The sequence below is a fragment of the Ailuropoda melanoleuca genome, chromosome 1 (genome assembly GCF_002007445.2).
Source record: "Ailuropoda melanoleuca isolate Jingjing chromosome 1, ASM200744v2, whole genome shotgun sequence".
In the NCBI taxonomy this organism is placed as follows: domain Eukaryota; kingdom Metazoa; phylum Chordata; class Mammalia; order Carnivora; family Ursidae; genus Ailuropoda; species Ailuropoda melanoleuca.
This window is the reverse complement of record NC_048218.1, coordinates 212,602,172-212,625,423: the sequence shown is the minus strand read 5'-3', so window position 1 is coordinate 212,625,423 and position 23,252 is coordinate 212,602,172. Positions and strand designations below refer to the sequence as shown.

Sequence of the window (23,252 nt, the reverse complement as noted above, 5' to 3'; positions counted from 1 at the left end):
TTCAGGAGAATAGGTATTATTTCTTCTTTGAATGTTTGGTAGAATTCCCCAGGGAATCCATCAGGCCCTGATTCCTCTTTGCTGCAACATGGACGGGACTGGAGGAGATAATGCTAAGCGAAATAAGTCAAGCAGAGAAAGACAATTATATGGTTTCACTCATTTATGGAACNTCATTTATGGAACATAAGAAGTAGGAAGATCGGTAGGAGAAGAAAGAGAAGAAGAAAGGGGGGGGTAAACAGAAGGGGGAATGAACCATGAGAGATTATGGACTCTGGGAAACAAACTGAGGACTTCAGAGGGGAGGGGGGTGGGGGAATGGGATAGACTGGTGCTGGGTAATAAGGAGGGCACGTATTGCATGGTGCACTGGGTGTTATACGCAACTAATGAATCATCGAACTTTACATCAAGAACCAGGGATGTACTTTATGGTGACTAACATAATATAATAAAAAATATTATTATTAAAAAAATAAAATATTTACGGCAAAAAAAACCCCCAAACCCCTCCCAAAAAAAAAACCACCCAATGTCCCTTTAGTTTTACTCTGTTCCAAAGGCACAGGTCTCACTCCTAGTCCCTGGCCAACCCCTCATGAGGATAAGGTGTTGGCCTGAGGGAGAGCTGATGGCCTTGTGGCCGGGCAGGGGCGACACGTAGGGCAGTCGGTGTGCTGGGGACTGTGAGTGGCAGCTGCTACCTACAACCTTCGGTTGTTACTGTGTGGAAATGCAGGTGCCAAATTGCCCAGCTTCCTATTTTCAGAGAATATCAGAAATGCAAACTTTACCTAAAATATTCCAATTTCTTTTTTTCTTTTTTAAAGTTTACAACTAGTTCTTTAAAAAAAGTTTTGTAGGAGACAGGCAGACCTCCTGCGGGATAGGTAGACATTGCCTGTGAGCTGCCGGATTGTTCTCTCCGTGATGGCTGGACCGCTCAGGCCTGTCACTGTCATTGGATGGCACCTCATAGTACAAAGATGGGTCAGGACATCTTAAATATTCAGTAGGGTCTCCCTCACAGGTACCTCCTGCCTCAGTTCAGAGTTTCTCAGGGGTGATCTGTACGAGACCCACATCAGATGGCTGGATGGCAGTACCTAAGAGCAGAGTCTTTGAAAATCACTGGTTCCCCTTGACATCAGCTTGAGCGGAAAGAACATGGTAGTTTTGGATGAAGGCTGTAAAAGATCTTCCATTTTTTTGGAGAGGTGGGTAAAGATGTCACTTGGTTTTCCTGCAATGACAAGTATCAGTCCTGGACATTTTCTTACATTGAAGGCTCTTTTTATTAATATTAGCTCTATAGCAAAAATATCTGCATGTGACTCATTTCACCTTTGACTTGCAGGAAGAGCTGCTAACAGGCCAGCTGCCCTTCAGGAGAAAAGTGGCCATGTGACTGTGTCTTAGCCTGGCCACCCATCAGCTTTCTGTAACGAGGGACAACTTGTGTTCTAAATTCCTTTTTTTTTTCTTTTTACTCTTTGAAATATGCATGGTTCAAATGCCAGAGATATAAATAGTAGTAAGTTACCAGAATAAAGATACTGTGGATGAGGAAAACCAGAAGCAGCAAGTGAAGGCATTCTGACCGGATGAGAGGAGAGCGTACATTTGCTTCATGCAATTAGCAGTGAGAGGGTCTGTAGTGCCCACTTTTAAATTCTGTAGGATTAAGAAGTTGGGGTGAAAACAGAAACAAGGAAAAACTAGTTTTCAATTTAGTGAGGTAATGCATGTAAATCTGATGAGGAGTTCTTTTTATTATGTGCTGAATCTAGAACAAATGCAAATGCATATATCCAGACAAAAGACAATTTCAATTCTAAACCCTTTTAAAGAATTCACTGTGTAAGAAAGAAAAGCTTAGGAGGTATTTATAGCTTTGTCATTAATATTGATTCATTGATAAGAGTAACTTAATCCTACTAATAGATGTATGAGGCGCTCTGAGGCCACTGATGCCTACAAATATAGCTAAAATCCGGCACCGTTCCCTAGTGGTGGCCTGTGCTGACCTGCATGGGGGGGGGGGAATGAGTCAGCCACTCAGGCTTTGCCCAGTTTTCCTGCCTGTGCACAGAGTGGAGGGGAACTTTTACGTGACTTGGTATTACTTACGCCTAGATCTGGAGGGTCTGTGGCCCGTGGGCGGGGCAGAGGTGGGACCTGTATTTTCTCGATAGCTCTACTCTCTGAGCTGTCCCATTAAGGTGCACAGCTGAAGCAGGTATCGTGGCGAATGTTAGCTTAGGACCAGGGCCATGGGAGGTGCTAGACTAAAAATCGTCCTTTTCTTTGACTTCGATCTGTTGTCAAGAGCTGTGAGGGGTTTGGATTTCCCCTCCTTGCAAGCTGACAAGTTAGCTCGCACGGTTTCATAGGTGCCTGCCAAAAACTCGGGACCGTGGGTCAGAGGCAGACTTGATTGCTCCTGGCACACAGGCAGCTTGGGGGCCATGTTCACATAGTTCCCTCTGCCCACATCGCAGGGGAGCCATGCAGAACGGCCACGTGATTCAGTGCCCACGGCAGTCTGTGTCACGGCTGAGGAGCCCCCAGTGTCACAAGGAGGCTGCTGGCACTCCTGCCCAGCCTTTGCTCCAGAGAAAGATGCTATCTCATTTACTCTCAGCCCAGAGGGAAGCACTGTCACTGTCCAACAGCCTCTCCCACAGACGTCCTCAAAGAGTCTGGAGCAAAGCTGTCAGCGCCTGTTCCCAAGACCCGCCCAGGAGAGCTGCCTCCAGCTCCAGGACGGCGGCTTCTCGGTGGGGCTGGATTCCTTCTGATTCTCCACAGCATGACTGTGGTGACCACAGCTCGCTGTCCCGTGTAGTGTTCGTCAGGGCAGAGACGGCATTTCGTTCCCATCACAGCCCCGAGTCTTACACAGCACTTGGTATTTAAAAAGATATTGAATAAGCTTTTGCTGAACGCATTAATGAAAATTTTCACATTAAAGATTAAGTGATATATCGCACATGGGAAAGAGCCATTCAAACACATCTCTAATGACAGATACCCCCCTGCAGACCTCCAGTCCCCTCCCTGGAGACCGTCTCTCACGTACCCCCCAGTGATGCACGCACGGGATATACACAGACCCCCTCCTCCCTTCTCTTTCTACAAATGGAAGCTAAGTACCATATGCCCTACGCTCCGGTCTGCACTTTGTCTTCCTTTTTGTCTTTAACTTCAGCAGTGCGTTTGGAGACAATTCTTTATTGCTTTAAATATTCTGTTAAGGGCCGTGTGGTGTTCTATATATTTCCTTAGTCTGTCCCAGGCTCCTGGGCTTTGACGTAGCCTACAAGCCACGCTCTAGGGACCACATTTGCTCATGTGAATAAAGTACTTCACCAGCATTTGAGGGTGGGCTTCAAGCCACGGATCATGAAGTCATATCACCAAATAGCATCATTTTCACAACTTTCTTTTTTCTGTGATGGCTGTGTCACATAAAACAGAAGATTACATCCCATTTTACATCCTTTTCATCACAGAGGGAACTAGATAGTTTCATGAAGGGGTTCCCTCAAGTGGGAAGACGGCTCCTTTTCTGCAAACACTTTTTGGATGCCCAGCCAGTCGGGGTGGCTGATCCCGCCGCCACGGCACGTGCAGAGCCCCGCGGCCGCACACTCATCTGCTCAGAGACCGTCCTTCTCCCTGCAGAGCGTGAGCTCCTGGAGAGCCAGCACTGTGTTGATAGCTTTCTATTCCTGGTCCTCGGCAGACACGCGCGTCAAGGCGTAAACAGAGTACCCACCGTCTTCTGCTCACGTGGGTCTGAAGGGAGCCGCTCTGGAAGTCGGCGGCACAGCCAAGGAGTGGGCAGCTCCCTTCTGGCGTCAGGGTGATGCCAGAGGCCTGTTTCTTCCCTTTCACTTTCTTCTGATGTAAGTAGGCCCTTGTTCTAGTCCAAACATCTCTGTGGGACGATAAGTTGAATAGCTCGATCTGCTTTTCCCCTTAGGACTGGGTCTTTTTTTTGTTTTAAACTAGATTTCCCCTAATTCTAAACTCCTTAAAATCAGCTAGTAGCCTTGGATATTTAAATAACCAATAATTATTTATCGAGTTTTCTGAAAGTAATGACTTAAAATTTACTTTTTACAGAAAATGAATCTACTGAAAAAAAAATTGTACCTTGCATTTAATTTTTGTGTTTAGATGCCTACCCGGAATCATAAACAAGAAATCTGTTTCTAGCAGATAGGGCTGATCTTGTTTGGAAGGAGAAAGCTGTAAGCTGACACTCTGTTAAATCACAGGAACTTCGAAGTGGACTCACGTTGCCCTGATTTGGACCAAGTTAGCTTCTCCGTCCTTTCTTCTAAGACCGGCCAGGCCTTTGGTTCCTGTGACCCCAAGACTCAGCTCCGTGGCTGGTTGACCGTCTCCACTGCCCCTGCCTCTTTGTTTTGTGTGCTCCCCCCTTAGCTCAGATCCCCTCCTCCCTCCGGATTCTCACCGCAGCGGGGGCGTGGTCGGTGGGAATTGGGTCTCTTCTCTGGACGAGCCCTGGCACACAGGTTCTCGTCCCATGTTTTGTGATCTCCTGAGCTGTGTTTATAGGCCGGACCTCCTCCAGCCTGCCGTCTCTGGGGCCCCCTCCCCTGGCATGGGAGCACTCTGTGGAGGCTCTGAGCCCCGCGCCTGTGCTGTGTGCACATCGCACGGCAGACACAGCCACGCTCTTTTCTGGGCTCCCCGGCCGCCGTGGGCGTGGGGCTGGTGCTCCCGCGTGGAGGGAGTTACCGCCGCCACGTGACCCCCTCACCTTCCTGCTGGCTTTCGGCCTTGCCTGTTTTCGGTTGCTTGGGCAGGTTGCAGCCCTTCCTGGCAAGGACTTGGAGATATGCGCTGTACCAGTGTCTAGAGTTCTCTGGGTCAAGCTCCAGTTCAGGGACTCCCTTGAAGTGCTCCGTAGCCACAGCCTCTGGTTTTGAGTGTTTGCCCTGTAGCACAGGGTGAGGGAAATGAGGCTGTGCTGTTGTCATCTGCTGATGCATCAGCTGTTTCTCTCATTAACTTTTGTAGCATGTTTTTGTTAAGTGTATGCCAGGAAGAAAGGCGTGAAGAGAAGTTGGTTGGGGCATGATCAACCCCTGGGAACCCCAAATCACATCCCCAGTGGCAATGCTGTGGGTGAGCAGGGATAACAGGGCTTGGAGTCGAGAGATAGTAGGATTTCTGAGGGGGAACCAGGGAATGTGAACATACAATAACATCAGTTTACTTGGAACCAGAACCAGTGATAGGAAGATGCCTGAGAACTTAGGTTATCTTTCCTCCGAGATAAGGCAGAAACAGGATGGACAGGAAAATGGCCAAGAAACATGCTTTTGACCGTAAGCTAATCGGGGATCAGTACTGTGGTACTTTACTATAAACTTCTATGCACAGCTGTTCTGCTCAGTGACCTGGGCTTGGTTTCCTTTTGGCCTCATGTGTCCTGTGCTCAGCCCCGGGATGGATTCACTCCCACCTGGCCAAGCCCTGTGGTCTCCCTTCCAGCTCCTTTCACAATTCCTTGGTATTGCTTTTGTCATGACAGAGAGCACAGGCCCTCACACACGTTAGGCGTGGGGTCCCGTCTCGGGTTCCTCAGCTTCTTGGCACACAGGCCTCTGCTGGAGGGACCCTTCCTGACGGGCACAGACATATCTGCGAAGCACAGACGGCACCCCACACACAGCGCCGAGGGCAGAGGGAAGGCATCCAGTGTGCCGTGCCCCTGAATGGTGGTGCAGGGTCCTGTCTCAGGACAAGGGAGGAAGATGGGCACACAGCTCTTGTTAGGGGAGCCCGCCGTCTTCATCTGGAAAGTAGTCATCAGCCACCCTGTCAAGACCCATCGAAGTACAGAAATTCGGGAGAGCGTTCCAAGCATTTCATCCAAGTTGGTGGCAGACAGAGCCCAGGTCCCTGGACTCATACTCAAATACTCTTTGTACAAAGGCATAGTATTTGGTATCTTAGAGGGGAGATGCTTTAGAAAAGGACTTCCTTCCTCTTTAATGTCTGCTTCAAAGGGAAGGGAAGATCCTTTGACAGTCCACCGTCGCTTAGCTGAGACGGTACCTAATCTCTCTGGCACGTTCCTTTTTAATTGTCGGCACGCTCAGCCTAAACTACGTCTTTGGGTAAGGATTTCCATTCGTTGACTATACCCTTTGTGAAGCCAGCATTTCCTTTCCTCTGGCCTACGGCGACGGTTTTGAAGTGTCAGGACAGGACCGTGATGGGTACCTTGTATCTCTGGCCCTAGTGTCGTTATCACAACCCTGGTGGGGTCGAGTCAGTTCTCTGCTTTTCTGTGTGTGAACACGGACCCATCGCAGGCAGCCGTGGTTTATCTGCAGGTGGAGACCCCTGAGTCGGGGAGATAAATCAGTGGCCCAGATCATTCTCTGACGTCTGCACCCCCCTGGTGTCAGGCTGACTGTGACCGCAGTCAGCAGTGGTCTGGGAGCCCGAGAGCTACTGACAAAGGCACCTTCCTCCCATCCCAGGGCAGTATTAATACAGCTTTTCAAATCTGTGACTTCTTTGCAGCTCTGTCCTTCCTGCAGCAGGACAGAGGCCTATTTGAGAAGATGGCAGGGGCGAGGCCAGGCACTTCCCCCAGCACTTCCACTTGATCCTGTGAGACCCTGGGCTCAGTGCTCCGGGGCACTAGAAGATCCAGACAAGATAGTCTCCTGGCTCCCGAACACACTGCAGGAACTCAGAGGAGGGCACGTTTCCACAGGGGGCCGGAGCTTGGAGACGCAGGGTTCGGACATGCAGCAAAGGGGGAGAAGCCTGTGTTGGGCACACAGAGCCTTATCCAGGGGATGGGGGGGAGCTGGAACCAGGGAAAGGAAAACAGAGTTGACCCACAGCCTGGACTGCTGAGAATAAGGAGCGACTGAGGAATTCTGAAAAGTGGGGTGTGTGATTCGAGCTGTGCTAAGAGGCAGACGCTTCGGAGAGGAATAATGAGGGTGACTCTGGGAGCAGAGAAGTCGCTAAGTAATGTCCCAGGTGGGAGATGATGATGTCTGCCGTGGAGGGCGATGAAGGGAACCGTTTCCACAGACGGTGCAGCCAGAGCCAAACTGTGGAGAGATGGTGACTGAGCAGGTCCCCATGGCAGGACCCGGGACCATGTGGGAGAACTGCTCTCGAGAAATGCAAGCGAAGCAGGAGGCCCAGGAGAGCGCCGAGGACGAGGTACCTTGGGGTGGGAGCACGTGTGTGCAAGCAGAAGGGAAGAGCGAGGAGAGGGAGGGGCAGAGGGACTGTTTTTGGCACAAGGCCCTGCAGGCAGGAGGAGGCGAGCCCAAGGGCAGACCTGAAGGAAGAGGGGGGCAGGGAGGGCAGAAGGAGGTTGGAGAGGGCTCTGTGCTTGGGACCCAGGAAGCTGCACTCCTGGGTGGATGGGGGCTGGGGAGGTCAGTAGAACCAGGGCCCAGGGCACTGACGGGTGGACCCTCTTGGGGCCCTGGGTGACTGTGCCACCCCCGTCCTCTTGTCCTGCAGACCTTGGTGGCAGCCATTCCTCCCACCATGCCCAGGAGGGCCTCCCACAGGGGCTGGTCTCAGAGGGAGCCGGAGACGCCCTTGGCCCAGAAGCGCAGGGCCAGGCCTTTCTGTGCTTGGGTGGTTCTCACGCACGGGGTCACACTCTGCAGCACGTCTGCTGGGCTGTATGACCATGATTTGTCACACTCATCATAACACTGGTAGATCTATGTCCTGGAATGATCCTGGGAAGTCACCCAAGTCCTGATCATAAATCAGTGGAAGATTATCCTGGGAAAACATGGCAGGATTCCCTCAGCTTTGAGTCCCAGCATATTAGCCTCTGCTGCTCGGCCCCACCCGGGCATTCACATGGCCCCAAGTTGTCACAGACATTGGGTGGAAGGCTTTTGAGAACTTTGAACATTTAAGGAAACAGGCTTTTTGGGGCACCTGGATGGCTCAGTCGGTGAAGCATCCAACTCTTGGTTTCGGCTCAGGTCATGGTCTCAGGGTCGTAAGATCAAGCCCCACCTTGGGCTCTGCACTCAATGGGGAGTCTGCTCAGGATTCTCTCTCTCTCTCCCTCTGCCCTCCCCCCATGTATTCCCCCCCAAAAAAGTACAGAAATAAAATCTTTAGAAAAAGAAGAGGAAACAGAGGTTGTCTATGGAAGGTCACAGCAGCAAACATGTCAGTGGGGAAAGGCAGAAGCATGTTGCACACAATTTAGTGCATTCATCAGTTTTCCTAAACGGACACCGTTTTAGGGCCTACACAGGCTTCCCAAGGCTGGCCGTGTGCACGGCTGTCTGGGGAGGGGTGCGACGCCACTCCTGCCTCTGAGGGATTGGCAGTGGACCCTCGGGCAGCAGGGATGGCCAGGAACCCCACCCACAGGCATCAGATATGCTCAGGCCAACTTGGAAGATATTTTGATGTTTGGGATTTATTGGATTTGACATATTTTTTTTAAATACATAGGTTCAAACTGATCTCTTTTTTGAGTAGAGATTAATTCTGGATTTCGAGTCTTGGTTTCATGTGAGTTCAGGTCCCAGAATATGACTCTCACCGGTGGAATCCGCCTGTCCTGCCGTCCCAAGTAAAACTTTCTTGCTTCCAGGCACAAAATTTCAAAGCGATCCATTTTCAAAGTGCCATCCAGGGGCGATGTCCCAGCAAATGGTATTTCCAGACCCTAGTTGTGGCTCACCTCCCAGCTACTGACCGGGGATTACTTCATACGGCACCCCAATTGGGCAGAATATTGGGGTTCCCTGGCATTGTCTGTAAAGTATTCCTTGTAGCACCCTAAACATCTCTGGAGTCCCAGGTCTGCTGCGGGACCTGGGTTTCCCGCTGCCCGGGTGTCTCACAGGCGCCCTGAGAAAGCGGCATGGTCCCGGGGCTTCAGTCCGGACCTACTTAGTTGTTTCTCTCAGAGACCCGAATACGAGTCAGGGGAACGCGGAAGAGCCAGCCGCCAGTTGGTGTCTCTGTTGGCGTAGTTCATCTTCCTCCGTACTCGCTGGCAGGAGGTGCTCCCGGCATGGGTAACCCGTGACAGTGCAGCCTCGAGCATAGTAGGTGCTCAGTGAACACTGGTTGAAGAAGTGAGTACTTGTCACTGTGGGCGCTAAGAGGGCCTGCTCCTCTCAGCTACAGGCTGCTCTAAGTCAGGGGGAAGCGCAGTTTATGATGGGACAATGCTCTGTTTGGTCTCTGCCCCCGCAGACAACTCGGTTGTCACGACGCCCCAGGCGTGTTCTATGAGCTTGTCTTGCAGAGCCTTCCAGCAACACCTTCTAGCATGCACTTGTCTTTCACCCGCACGAACGTGTCCGAGAAGAACACGTGTGTTGGTTCTGACGTGTCATTGTTGGGTATCTCCCCAAAAAAGGCTCCTTTCTGCTCTGCTTTTGCCAACAGCCATTAGTTTTATCATTCCTGATTGCAGCATTTTTTTTTTAAAGATTTTATTTATTTATTTGACAGCGATAGAGACAGCCAGCGAGAGAGGATACACAAGCAGGGGGAGTGGGAGAGGAAGAAGCAGGCTCACAGCAGAGGAGCCCGACGTGGGGCTCGATCCCATAATGCCGGGATCACGCCCTGAGCCGAAGGCAGACGCTTAACCGTTGTGCCACCCAGGCGCCCCTGCAGCATTTTTAACACCGTATTTGGCACCTTACCCAGCTCAGTGAATGCATGGATGTAGCTGGCCCTATCTTACCAGTAAATATTTTAAGAACAAATGATGTAAATATGCATCTTTAGAACAACAGGAAGAAGGAATCCCTCATCTGGTGGGATTTGATCGTCACTGTTCATGTTCAGATTACCTGGGATTCTTGGAGTAACAGGAGGTTTGTAACTGGCCGCCAGAACAGGTAGCTTACAAAGGTACCCAAAGAGGAAACCCAAAGCCGAGGGTGGGACCGGCAGGAAAATTGAGGCGTGTGAGTGTGTTCTGGAGGGTTTCGCGGTGACCCTGCTCACCGTCACCACGCAGCTCCCCAGAGAGCCTCACTGGCTTCAGTGGGGAGTCTTGCTCACAGTAACTGCTGAGGCAGAGAACCTGGCTTTCTGGCAGCTCCTGGCAGCTGCAGGGGCACGACATCCATGTCTCAACCCCATGCACACTGAGCTCAGGAAACAGAGACCCTGGGGTCCTTCTTATGCTGTGTGCTCAGCTCAGGCCACCAGAAAACCATGGCCTGCGTGTCCAGGAATGGCAGTATTTTGGGATGGTCTCTGAGCAGAAAGTCAAAGCAAGGTAGGGATGAGAATATTAAGTTCTGCCAGTTGTAACTGCTCCTGGAAAGCTCAAGAGTAGACTTGGGGCTGAGAGCAGAGATTAGAAGGAGCCCAACTTTGACCAAAGGACATGTGACAAATATTACAGTGACCTGAAGCCTCGAGGTTGGAGAGTTGCTTCAGTTGTGCTGACCACCACTGGGAGAAATCAGAGGGTCCACGTCTGGCCTTTTGAATCCTGGGTGTCCACCAGTGTCTGGCATGTAGAGTGAGGGGAGAACTCCGGCCACAGAGTCGTCCTGGCTCTGGGGCCTGTGAAGACTGCTTGTGTGTTCACCTGTTTGCGAGCACCTGGAGGCAAAGGGTAAGCCAGTGTCCCCTCAGGAAGCCCGTCTGCAGCATGGCCCTGGGGCCAGCTCTGTAGGGCCAGCAAGCAGGGGTTGGGCAGGAGTCGGCTTGTCTGGGGTTTCAGGTCAGAACAAATGGCTGGGTTCACAGACAAAGCTCTTGTAAAATGGGTTTTTTCCAACTCAGTTGGTGAGACATTCCATCGAGCATTTAGTTCTTTAATTTGATAACAGGCATGGAGGGGGGCTGGAAATGGGAAACAGGTCAATGGCTTTGGTGACCAAAATGAAGATAATTCATTTGTTTAAAGACCATTAAATTAGAAGTTTAGAGCTCTGAGGATCCATGCCCAAGTCCTAGGTGGTAGCAAAGCTACACCTGTCGGGCTCCTCTGGTTCTTAATTCAATGGGAGAGACTGAGAATACAGTTCACACCATCCAGACCTTCCTGGTGGCGGACAGCATGGTGAGAACACCTGCTCTGTGTTGCTCCTGTCTCAGTTTTTATCTGGTTCATTCTTCTCCTACAAGAACACAGAGCGCCAGTCGAGGGTCCTTGCCTTTAAGGAGTAAAAATCAGGAGCCGTGTGAAATAGAAGGGAGTAACTGCTTCAGAGGCATTTTTGGGGCCTCTGAGATCAGTTCCCGTCAGGGCACTGGCCAAGACCTCATCTCTCATTTCTGACTTCATCCTTGTCCTCTGCCCGGGAGCCGTGCACAGAGCAGGGGCTATGCGGGGATCGGGGGCTGTGGCTGGGACACAGAGGCCTGTCTAGTTGCACAGCCGAGAAGCTGTGGGAAGACCACCAGTGCCTCTGAAGAGGTCAGCTCTGAGCCCCGCAAGCCCCAGAGGGAGTGTGGGCAGATCCCCACCCGAGCCGCTGAGGAAGTCTCCCTGCCCACCCTGCCCTCCCAGCCTCCACCCGCTGTAGGCCGCTGGCTCAGCGTGAGCCCAAGTGGAGCGAGACACATTGGATGGAGAAACCAGACTATGCCTGAGCCCAGCATGGTCAGAAACTCGAGGGGTACAGCCTGCGTCTCCTCCAGGGACACAGACCTGCCCATGGAGCAGGCGTGAAGGGACCGCACTCTTTCAGATCGGATCTGGCACAGACATGTTGGCACATAATACAATAAATGTAGCAACTGTGGGTTTCCCTGCACGTGCGGCGGCCGCACTAGAGGTTACCTGGGGCAGCGTCTCCGTTCTCCTCTTGGGTGAGCTGATGTGGCGTGGAAATGTGTGTCCAGTGGGCGGTGTCGCTTTCGTTATTCAAGAATGAACACTTGGGAAAACATGCAGAATTTTAAAGACATATCTCGGTGCAGTGCTTTTATTGTCACTGTAAGTAATGAGAAGCTCCGAGTGTGCAGGTGGTGGGGCAGCGGGATTTGGCGAGGGCTTGGACGTATTTGCAGAGGGTCTCACGACCTGAGACAATCTCGCAGCCTCTTGAGGCAGGACCTCCCGTTCGCAGAGTGTTTGACTGACGAGCTGCAGTTTCTTCCCGACTCTGAAACTCTGCTGTCTTTAGAATGATCGCCCAGCTGACCCTGTGAATCGTTGCGCTCCCCACTTCCTTTTCTCCCTGGCAGAGCACTGGTACTTATTTTAAGGAGCTGAGGAAGGCGATGGCAAAGGGAGTTAGCATTGCTCGAGTGCTTCTTCCTGTTCGGAGATGTCCAGGGACCCCAAACCAAAACACAGGCCACAGGGGCCGCTGTGACGCCGAACCCCCCACCCTCCACCTGCAATGGGCTGGGACCCAGCTCCGGCCCCACAGGGGGCAGCCCCTGCAGAGGCCCCAGTGTGATCAGAGGCTGGGCCCGCCTGCCTGGCACTTCCAGGGACCCCAAGCACAACAGCTGTTTCACGGGCTGCTGCTCCCAAGGCTGGGTGGCCTGGTGTCTACACCCCAACCACGCTGGGTGAGTCACCCTAGAGGCTGTGAGGGCCAGGGGTTGGGGCAACACACAGGCCATGGAATCGGGCTCCTGGGCCAGCCTCGTCCTCTGTGAGATACGCACCAGTGGCCTTTGCGTTCTGGGGATTAAATGAGTTCTTGTATCCAAAGTGCTGAGGGCAGGGCCTGGCCCATAGGAGGTGGTATTTCTGTCAGTCGGCCACGATCAGCATTAACACTCTGGCACCATCTCTCTTCTTGGTCCCATCTGAGGGGGCTGGTTGGGCAGAGCTCCTGGGCTCACGGAGGGGCAGAGGAGGGGCAACAAGTGAGAGGTCCCCTCAGTGCTGAGATGCCAGGCGCTCCGGCATCCTCGGGAGAACCTGAAGTGCCACCCCCACCTGTCCAGGGCTCACTGGCGGTCTCAAAGTCATCTGCCCAGTTGCTGACAGGGATCACCAGCACTTTGCGGAGGGAGAAACGGACGTTTAGAAAGGTTGGGCACGTGCTCGTGCACAGAGCTAATGTGTTGTTTTTCTGGTCTTTCTTGAGCAAGGTTAAAAAAAAAAAGTAAATTAAAACTCATTGTCTATAGTGAAGGTCCTTGGACTTGATGGTGTGTTTTCACCGTGGACGGAGGGAGGCCTGTAGAGCTGAGCCAATCCAAGTTGGAGGCCTTCACACTTTCTCCTCCTGCCGCTAAATAGCAGTTACTTCTCAGTGTCTCCCATCCACCCCCTTCCATCTCCTTATTCACGTGAAGACGCCCCCACTGAACTCTCAAGCCACCTGCACGACAGAGACAGGGGTCAGCAGGGAGGACAGGCAGGCGTGTGCGGGGCTCTCCCAGCCGGGCTCCGTCTTGCTGCAGCCAGCTGTGGCTTTGGCGTCTTCACCGAGAGGGACGTGGTGCATCTGAGTTCCACGTGCGGCTCCTAGAAACCAGGACGAGGGTATCTAGTAGCTATCCCTTTGTGCCCGAGCCATGGAAACCCCTCTGCAACAGTACTCAGCTTTCTGCAGGACTCTGGCTGTTACCGTCCTGCAGGAGCTGCCCTTGGGGAGGCTCTGACCTCCCAGGGGCCTGGCTGAGCGGTCCTCAGGAGCGGGCAGGGAAGAAGAAAGGCTCCTTTGTCAGCACCTGAGGTGGCTCTGGGCGGACCTCCCAAGCACTCTCGGCTTCCCTGCTCTGTCTGATTCTGGGAGAAGGTTTGCCACTTGTGACTTTAAACTTAGATTAAGCTCTTGAACGGAGGAAGTTATTGGTAATATTTACTCTTAAATGTGGAGGGAGGCCCACTGCCAAATACTACCCAGCCTGACACTTCAGTGCCAGAAACGGTTTTCTCTCCGTCCTCTTCCCACTCACCTGCTCCTGAACCCCTTCCCCACACCCTGTGGAGAGCCAGGAGATCCAAATGACGAGGACGCCCGAGGCAGGTCTCCCAGCCTCTCCACAGGCAGGGCTGCAGGAGCTGAGTCCCCTCCCTCCCTGTCACGGGTCTGGGCCTGGCCGCTGCCCGCGGGACCCCGGGATCCTCACACAGACAGGGCAGCATCTCGGTGGTCACAGCCTTGCCTGAAGTGCAAGCCGGGACTTTTGCTACGTGAGCACTGAGAGTCACCCCGCTGTCCTCATGCAGAGGTGTGGGGGGAGTTCTCGCTGTCACCCTTGAGGCTAAAGGAGGAACCTGGACTCGGGTACATGCCTCTGGTTCCGTGCAGGGCTGCCATCACCAAGTGTCTTGAACACGAAAGACGGAAGGGATGGGAGCATATCACCTGAGGTCCTGTGAGGGCCAGTGAGGCCAGCGGCCTTCCAGGTGAGAGCAGTGACAAGCGGAGATGAGGACGTGTTCTTGTGCCGGCTCTGGACCAGTGAGCCTCACCGTGGACTGCGGGGTCAGGGCCGTGAGGGTGAAGCTCGCCGTTCACAAATCTCTTTCCTACAGAAAGTGTAACATGAAAGGAATGAGGTTCGTGTTGTGCTTTGCCCGAGAATTAGTTGCTGTTTATGTCATTGAGATACTGAGAACAAAATCCAGAACTCAGAACAACACATGCAGTGGCGTCTGTGAGAGTTCTGACTTGCGTGGAAATATTTTGGAGAGAAAACCAGGTACAAGGGGATTAGTTTCCTTTTACTTATGGCAGATTCCTCCCCAGTTGGTGAGGCTCTCCCCTCTGACAAGATGAGCTCAAGAGCTCAGCTGCTTCCCTCAGAGTTCTGTTCTCCGCGCCCGTATTTCTGGTACATTCATAGAAACAAGTTCCCAGAGTAGCCTTTCCTTGATCTTATTCATCGGGGTCCTGTGTGTGCTGACAGTGCCGTGGGGTTTAAGAAAGGTCTGCAGGCCACACATGCAGAAGGTTGGGTTTTCTGAGCCTGGGGTGTTGTTTACGCTGGGCACCCGTACTTGCTCTTCCCTTGAAATTGGCAGGTTCACTCCAGGCAGCTTGGCCAGGCTCCCGGTGAGGGCTCTCCCTGCCCACCCCACCTGTCGCCCCTCCGGCAGCCTCTGGGAGACTGTGTAACACACTGATGCCTCCCAAGGCCAACTGCTCAAACAGTGTGCAAGCTGATGGAGTGCCGAAAAGGCACCCATCTCCCAGGAAACTAGTGAGCGCTTTGGGAAAACTAGGAAAAGAAAGTTGCCGCCGAGCAGCTGTCGAGCTGGAGGTGAGAATGGGCCCGGGGCGCTCTGGACATCTAGCCTGGCCGGAGCCTGTCAGCACACGCCCAGACTCTCCAAGTGGGAATCCGAGACAAGGCTTGTGTGCCCCAGAGAAGCCCCGAGAGGCCCAATCAGCAAGTCCATACGCAAGGGAAGGCCTCTGGCTTTATGTTCCAAGTTTAAGCAATAAACACACACTTCTGTGTTTAAATTAACAGATGTTTAGGCATTTTTTTCTGGCTTTTCAATTCACCAAGTTACTAACCACCATTTAAATAAGAGGGTTTCTCCTCCATCTTCTTGGTGGGTTTTGAAAGACAGAAAATATTTGTGTGATAAGTGAAAAGTACATTTTTTACCAAAAAGTTCTCACTTATATTTATTCATTAAACGTCTTAGATAATTTGTATGGGCATTTTTAGCTGATAAACCGCCACAGGGAGAAAAGTCTCACCCGTCTGGGCTGGTTTACCTCAGTCTTGGTGCAGTAATGACGGTTGGTGTGATTTTCTCTCTTCCTTCTTGGTGATTTGTGAGAGTGTCTTGTTAGCTAGCTATGTGTGGGCTTGCGTTAGCTCGAGGCCGGGAAGGTGCCGTCCGTGAGAGCCTCTGCGATGGTGAGGTGCTGCGGTCTGAACCGTGCTGTCATCGCCACAGACCACGCGTGGTTACTGCCACTGAGGAACCGCATTGTTATTGTGCTTAGTTTTCATTAATTTAGATTTCAGTTGAAATGGCCGCATGTCGCTAGTGGCTGCCATATTGGAAATGCGGTGCGAGGATTTTTTCTCAGTTTTATATCAATGTATCCCACTTGGTTCATTTGCTTTTACTACTGTTTTAGCTAAGAGTTCTGACTTCCGTTGAGTGACAGCAGTGATAGCAAGGGTCCAGTCGGGTTCCTGACTTTGTTGCCCACTGTGTTTAATCATTTTTAATCATACTTGCTATTTTAAACAAATGGTCTTTGTGATGTTAGAGCAGTCTCATTATATTATGTTCTTGCTTAGAGTTTTTGAAAATTAGGAATGGCTGCTAGAAGCAAACTGAGGGCTTCAGAGGGGAGGGGGGTGGGGGAATGGGATGGGCTGGTGATGGGTAGTAAGGAGGGCACATATTGCATGGTGCACTGGGTGTTATACACAACTAATGAATCATCGAACTTTACATCGGAATCCGGGGATGTACTGTATGGTGACTAATATAATGTAATAAAAAAACATTAAAAAAAAAAGAAATGGCTGCTAAATTTTGTCAGCTAACTTTTCAGGGTCTATCGATATGAACAAGATTTTTCTCCTCCCAGACCGACTCTGGACCTTGTTATTACTGTCTTAGATACCGAGGGTTGCTGCCAGTGCATAACAAAACCAAATTCCTCCTGCAGGCCTGATTGCCTCACCGGATCCACGTGGTCTTAGACGATATAGACTGCTCACCGCTTCTCAAACTAGCCTTCTCTCCCAAACGTGATGTCCTTGCTCATACTGGTCTTTTATCAGGATGGGCCCTGCCGGTCGCTCTTCGGTCCCTCCTCCGGTCTGCCCTCCAGCAGAGTCACGGCACAGCTGTTGGCTTACAGTATTAGGTCACGGTTGTCCATACAACAATCACTGTTTCCTTTCTTGTATAACTTGATGCTTTTCCTGCAACAACAAGTGCCTGATCTTTCTGTTCATTCATTTTCCATATATCAGTAAGTATGCATCATACTTTGTACCAGAACAACAAATTACTCTCAAGACAAGCGGGTACATGAGGTCATCACAAAGTGCTGTTTCTTTCTTACAGCATCTCCTCCTGGGTGCTCCGTCCTCCTGCCTCAGTTGGCCTGGCTGGTCTGGGGCCTCCCAAGGCTTCTGTTCTGGTTAGGGGCCTATGCTCAGCCTCCAGGAGAACCTAGCAAGGGAAGCAGGAGGGAGGTCTCAGCGCTCAGAATTCAAGTTTGACCAGGTGCTCTGGCATTCCGTCCAGCCCGTGCTCGGCGCCCGGTGTCCAGAGCCCTTCTGGTGGGCAAGCATTGCCGGCCTCTTGCTCTTCACGCTTCTGCAGGCCAGGCAGTGTCTCCCTCTGCTCTCCCTCATTACTTAGCACAGATGTATGCTTTCTGTTGTCCGAGTTTATTGCCATCTCTGGGTGCTGCCCTTTCAAACGTCTTGATGTCATTTCATGGGACTTGGGAAGTGGAAGAGAGGAGCTTATGGACCCCTAATTGGCTGTCTCCTGCCCTCAGACTCACCGCATATGTGAAAGCCTCACTCCACACGCACCGCTGGGCCGGGCATACTGCTCTCCCTGCTGGACTGCAGGCAGGAAGGCTGGTTACCCTTGAGTAGCCTCTGAGTCCTGCACAGCCACTACCTGTGGGTCCAGTAAACGCACAAATAAAGCGAAGGCTTGCCAACGATGGAAACGATGATCCATGGGACTCTAGGTACTTGAATCAAATCCTGCTGTAATACGAAGATTGACTGAAACGAACCGTGGATTTAATATGTCTCCATTAAGGTTTCGTTATTAAAGCAGAAATTATCATTTTTGTGGTGAAGACAGCTGAACCTTCACAAAAACCAATGGCTGGAGCTCAGAACACGCTGCTTTCCCATCGGTGGAGAGGCTCAGCCTCCGCTTGTGTTTGTCTGGAGACCTGGGCACCTTTACTGGCCCCTTGGTGGCTCTCTGTTGGAAACCCTAGCCCTGGCGGGTCTCGTCCGAGCCTCAGCACCCACCTGTCTCCTGCGCTGATGTGGGACAGTGTCATGTGTGCTGTCATTGCAGGGCCTCTCCCTGGCCTGGGCTCTGCCGCCGAGGCGCATACCTGGAGAAGTGTCACTCACTTGTACTGCATGACTTGCTCTGAATATTTCTTCAAAAGCAGTATGTCTTGGGGTGCCTGGGTGGCACAGCGGTTAAGCGTCTGCCTTCAGCTCAGGGTGTGATCCCCCGTTCTGGGATCAAGCCCCACATCAGGCTCCTCTGCTGTGAGCCTGCTTCTTCCTCTCCCACTCCCCCTGCTTGTGTTCCCTCTCTCACTGGCTGTCTCTCTCTCTGTCAAATAAATAAATAAATAAAATCTTAAAAAAAAAAACAAAACAAAAGCAGTATGTCTTTGAATGTAAACATGGTATGAATTTATGCACTCATTTAATCATTGGCATGTAATTGAAGTTTTAGAATAAATATATTTTCATTTTTATTTTAAAACCTTTAGAAAGCATTTTCACCTGCAAAACTTGACTTACGCCCACTTTATCAGAGGCATCTGCGTTGTTGAAGAAAACCCTGCGACGGTCAGACCAAGACTGTAGATACCGCTGGTGTCTGCGTGTAGCTGCCGCTCGGGCTGGGGCTCGTTGCTTCTACCGAGGCTGGCTCGTTGCCCCTCCAATACCCAAGTTTAAACGAAATACAGCACCTTAGAGGTCACAAAATGCAGCAGCAGTACCTTGGGCTTGCAGTACAAAGCCCTGGCTTCTAGTGCGGGCTCCGTCACGGTCTGCGTGAGGGGTCACTGCCTTTCATCTGGGGTGACGGACACAAGGTAGGCCTTGCACAGGGTGGGGTGGGTGCTGAGACCCTGTAAGAGAGCTGGGAAATAGTTTAAGCTATAACATTGTGCAGATTAGGCTATCTGATAACTGCATGAGGTAACCTGGATTTCATCACTTAGATGCCATCTTAACTGTTAAAATCAAGTAAACGGATCAAATACTCAAACTTGCAAATTACCCTTGAAGTCAGACACCCTGAAAGCACAAGTAAGTGTACGTGCATCCTGGGGACCCCAAGCCTTCAGGACTCACACCATCCCAGGTGGTACCCATGTGATCACGCTGGGGAATGCACATCAGCAGAAGAATAACTCGCCATTCCAGAAAATTCAGCAGCGCACAGTACACAGCGGAACACTGAGTTACTTTCTACCACACATCTGGTTATTTCTCCGAACCTGATTAAAATGAGCACACAAGCTAAGAATATTCTCAATAACATTGTTGGTGCAAACTTGTTCCACAAAAAAAGTAATTTGCAAGATAACCATCTAAGTAATGGGCTATCTACTTGCAAAGCTTTTAAGCAGATGTGCTCCTGTCAGCCTGGGCGTCCGGCAAGCAGCAACCCCTGAGCTTCCCTTGTGCGCGTTAGTCCTTCTCACGCTTTCTCTCTCCCTCCAGCCTGCACTGGTGTCTGGGACAACATCACCTGCTGGCGACCGGCGGATGTAGGCGAGACCGTCACAGTGCCCTGTCCTAAAGTGTTCAGCAATTTTTACAGCAAACCAGGTACGGTCAGCATTGTGTCTAAGCTCCCGCAGAGGCTGTGGGCTCGCTTCCCCTCAAGGCCACAAGCAGGCTTATTGGTTTCCTTTCCGAAGTGAGTCAGTGACAGCTGTGCCATTGTGGGCTGAGCTGGCTTTAGGGGCAGGAGGAAGAGAGGGTTCTTGCCGGCTCAGCCACCTGAAACCAAACACCAGGGAGAGCAGGTCTTAGGCAAGCGTGGACGCCTGAGCCTGATACGTGACAGTTGGAGCCTGAGCTCCAAAATGGGGGGAGGTGGCAACAGACACGAGGGCCGCGGGCTTTAGGCACCGAGAACATAACCACGCTTCCCTGCCATGTGTGGCTGCCCAGGAGCCCCCAGAGAGCATCCCCAGAGGTTTTGAGGAGCCCCGATGCTCAGGGACAGCGGCCAGCCTCCTTGGAGCCCAGACGCAGCTTCTCATGCACAGGAAACATCTTGCTCATTGGACTGACTCTCCTCAGCTCCCAGCCCCCACTTTCTGAACTAGCTCCGTGTGGCCTGAGGACCCACAGCCTCTGTGTCCAGGGTCAGAAGGGGCTGGCCGGGGCGGGGGTGTGCCACCTGTCCTGTGTCTAGCTCTCTGCACAGCACTGCTCCATCTCTTGGCTCGTTCCCAGAAGGTGGCTCTGTTGTGTTGTTGTAAATGATCCAGATTCCTATAACAGGAAGAAGTCTATCTGGAAAAATAGAAAAGAGAAGATACATCTGGAAGTCGGAAAGGCATGGTACTTTGGAGTACTATAGAGAACTTATTTTCTCCTTGAGCAAACATTACGGGGTAAAAACCCTGAGAACTAGAACTGTTGTAGTGCCTCAGGCAGAATGCTGTGGCTCAGATTGGGATGGAGAAAAAGGAGACTCAAAAGGAAAAGGTTTTGTTTCATCCTTGTGACTTGCATGGTGAGACTTGTTCTTGGTGAGTTAGTCAGTGAAGCAGTCTGAGCAGACTGAAGTCATGCCTGTATAAGCGTCATTGGTCATCTTCAGCTCAGAAAAACTAAATCATTTTGGGGAATCTGAACTTTAAAAAATATCCTGTCCCATCAATATCATTTCTACCAAATGGTTTGGGCTGTAATACTCTCCCAGAAATCCCAAATGAACTAGCATAGACCTAGGCTACCCCGAATCAGATGGCTGGGCTCTGAATGCTTCCAGGGGCAGCCGGCGGTTTCCCACGGACAAACACAAGAGCTCTGGCTCCCGGGCCATCTGCTGTGAGCACCCAGCCTGTGCCAGACAGGAGCCATCGGGGGCACGCAGCGCCCAGGTCGGCTCAGAATCACTGTGCACCCTCTCCTTTGGGGATGTCTTGGGTTAGATGCTTGATGCTCTTTCTTGTTCAAGCAGGGAGCATGACACGGCCTTGCTATCGCGGGGAGTGTCTCCACCACTGGGAAGTCTGCTGGAGTTTCCCTAAATCTGCGTATCACGGCTGGACGATCTCAGGTGGACACGCATCCACTTGTTTGGTCACAAAAGTGTGAACCGGGAGGTACTTACACAGACTGCTGGCAAATTGCCATCCACAGGGAATGCTTAGAATGCTTGTGCAATTACTCAGAGAACCGTGGACATAGTGCAGAGCTGGGGGCGGAGTAGGGCTGGGGCCGGGGCCCACAGGCATCAGATGACAATGGGCTAAGGCCCCAAAGGTGAAATTTGGCAGAGACAAATGGGTGGTCTTGAAATACAATGAAGAACCAGCAGGGCTTGAGTCTGTGAGGTACTTTCCAGTTTACAGAAAGCTTTCACAACTATGGTAGTCGCTCCTCCCAGGGACCTGTGGGGCGCGCCAGGCTGTAGAGTGACTTACGATCATTTCGGCCCACAGACCCAAATGTTCAAGAAATAGATCTGTGTTTTTATAAAAAGTTGTTTTCTTTTCTGGGTTCTCATACCTCCAGTGAGTGGGAAGCTGGGGGCTCTCCGGAGAGCCGTGCATGTGGTCACGGCAGCCAGCACCTTGCTCTCTGCCGTCTTCGTGCTGGGGAGGCCCCTCTGAGCTGTGCTAGGACGTGGGGTGCAAGTCCACTCCCAAAGGCAGGCGAGGGCTCTGCCTCCAGTGTGACAGCAAAGCTCTGGGGACTCGGTGCAGCACCGAGAAGTCTCAGCAGGAGGCGGTCAGGTGAAGGAGCAGGGCGGGCTCGGAGAGGAGGGAGGCTTGTTCTGAAGAGCACCTCGGGGTGCCGCGGGTGCCTTCAAGTGTAGCACGGAGGGTGGACGTGCCCTGCATCTGGACAAAATGGTCCAGAGCACATGCCCCGTAGCCAAGCAGCCTGGGCTCTGAGTTCTGGCCATGCGAACTTGTCCTGCGAGGACGTGAGTAAGTCCCGAAATGAGCTGGGCGTTGGAGTCAGACCCTCTGCAGAGGGCTGTGGAGCTTGCCTAACACAATGCCTGCGACACGGAGCTCACACATGGAACTGGGTTGTCTGGAGGGCAGGGGCCTCCACGTCCGGAAGGACACACTGCTCCCTGCACTGCAGGCACGCCCAGCCTTCCTGCCTCGGGGCACAACCAAGGACCCTCTTAACAGCCACACTCAGATTTACACTCAATGAGCAAAGGACTGGAAGCCCGTAATCAGCCTTGGGGAACAGAGGAGAGAGGCACCTGTCAACAGAGGGCCCCCAGGCACAGCGGCTGAATTTAGGGCTACAGCAGAGAGAGTTCATGAAGATAGGGGGGTCCCCACAAAGTGGTGAGGGTTCCCATAGAGCAGATGGTCCCACAGGTAGAGGAGGGCTCACAAAGTCAGGGGGGGAAGAGATTCCTCTCACAGAGGAGGGAGAAGAGGGTCCAGGCTCCTGAGTCCTAAAGCTGTCTTTTCTTCCTTGGTCCTGCTTTCACCAACCAAGCCTCCCCTCCCCATCACCTCCCAGGTCACCCCTTACCTCCCCAGCACCCCCATACCTCTCTGGCCCCTCTCTCACCTCCACAGCCCCTCTCTCACCTCCCCGGGCCCACTCTCACCTTCCCGGCCCCTCTCTCACCTCCCCAACCCCTCTCTCACCTTCCCAACCCCTCTCTCTCCTCCCTGGGCCCCCCCTCACCTCCCCAGTCCCTCTCTCACCTCCCCAGCCCCTCTCTCACCTCCCCAGTCCCTCTCTCACCTCCCCAGCCCCTCTCTCACCTCCCCGGGCCCACTCTCACCTTCCCGGCCCCTCTCTCACATCCCCAGCCCTTCTCTCACCTCCCTGGGCCCCCCCTCACCTCCCCAGTCCCTCTTTCTCCTCCCCAGCCCCTCTCTCACCTCCCCAGTCCCTCTCTCTCCTCCCCAGCCCCTCTCTCACCTCCCCAGTCCCTCTCTCTCCTCCCTGGGCCCTCTCTCTCCTCCCCAGTCCCTCTCTCTCCTCCCTGGGCCCCCCCTCACCTCCCCAGTCCCTCTTTCTCCTCCCCAGCCCCTCTCTCACCTCCCCAGTCCCTCTCTCTCCTCCCCAGCCCCTCTCTCACCTCCCCAGTCCCTCTCTCTCCTCCCTGGGCCCTCTCTCTCCTCCCCAGTCCCTCTCTCTCCTCCCTGGGCCCCCCCTCACCTCCCCAGTCCCTCTTTCTCCTCCCCAGCCCCTCTCTCACCTCCCCAGTCCCTCTCTCTCCTCCCCAGCCCCTCTCTCACCTCCCCAGTCCCTCTCTCTCCTCCCTGGGCCCTCTCTCTCCTCCCCAGTCCCTCTCTCTCCTCCCTGGGCCCCCCCTCACCTCCCCAGTCCCTCTTTCTCCTCCCCAGCCCCTCTCTCAC

General features: G+C 52.6%; 1 protein-coding gene across 3 annotated transcripts in view; it reads left to right on the top strand.

Annotated features, from left to right (window-relative positions):
* Positions 1-18,431: 18,431 nt before the first annotated feature.
* The window catches only part of VIPR2 (vasoactive intestinal peptide receptor 2), a 46,115-nt gene continuing 41,294 nt past the window's right edge, over positions 18,432-23,252 (top strand). The window contains exon 1 of one of the 3 annotated variants that reach the window (XM_034640221.1): positions 18,432-19,497. The gene's annotated coding sequence lies outside the window, so the exon portion shown is untranslated. The remainder of the gene's footprint in view (positions 19,498-23,252) is intronic. The other 2 variants (XR_004619463.1, XM_034640211.1) reach the window with 2 other exon arrangements.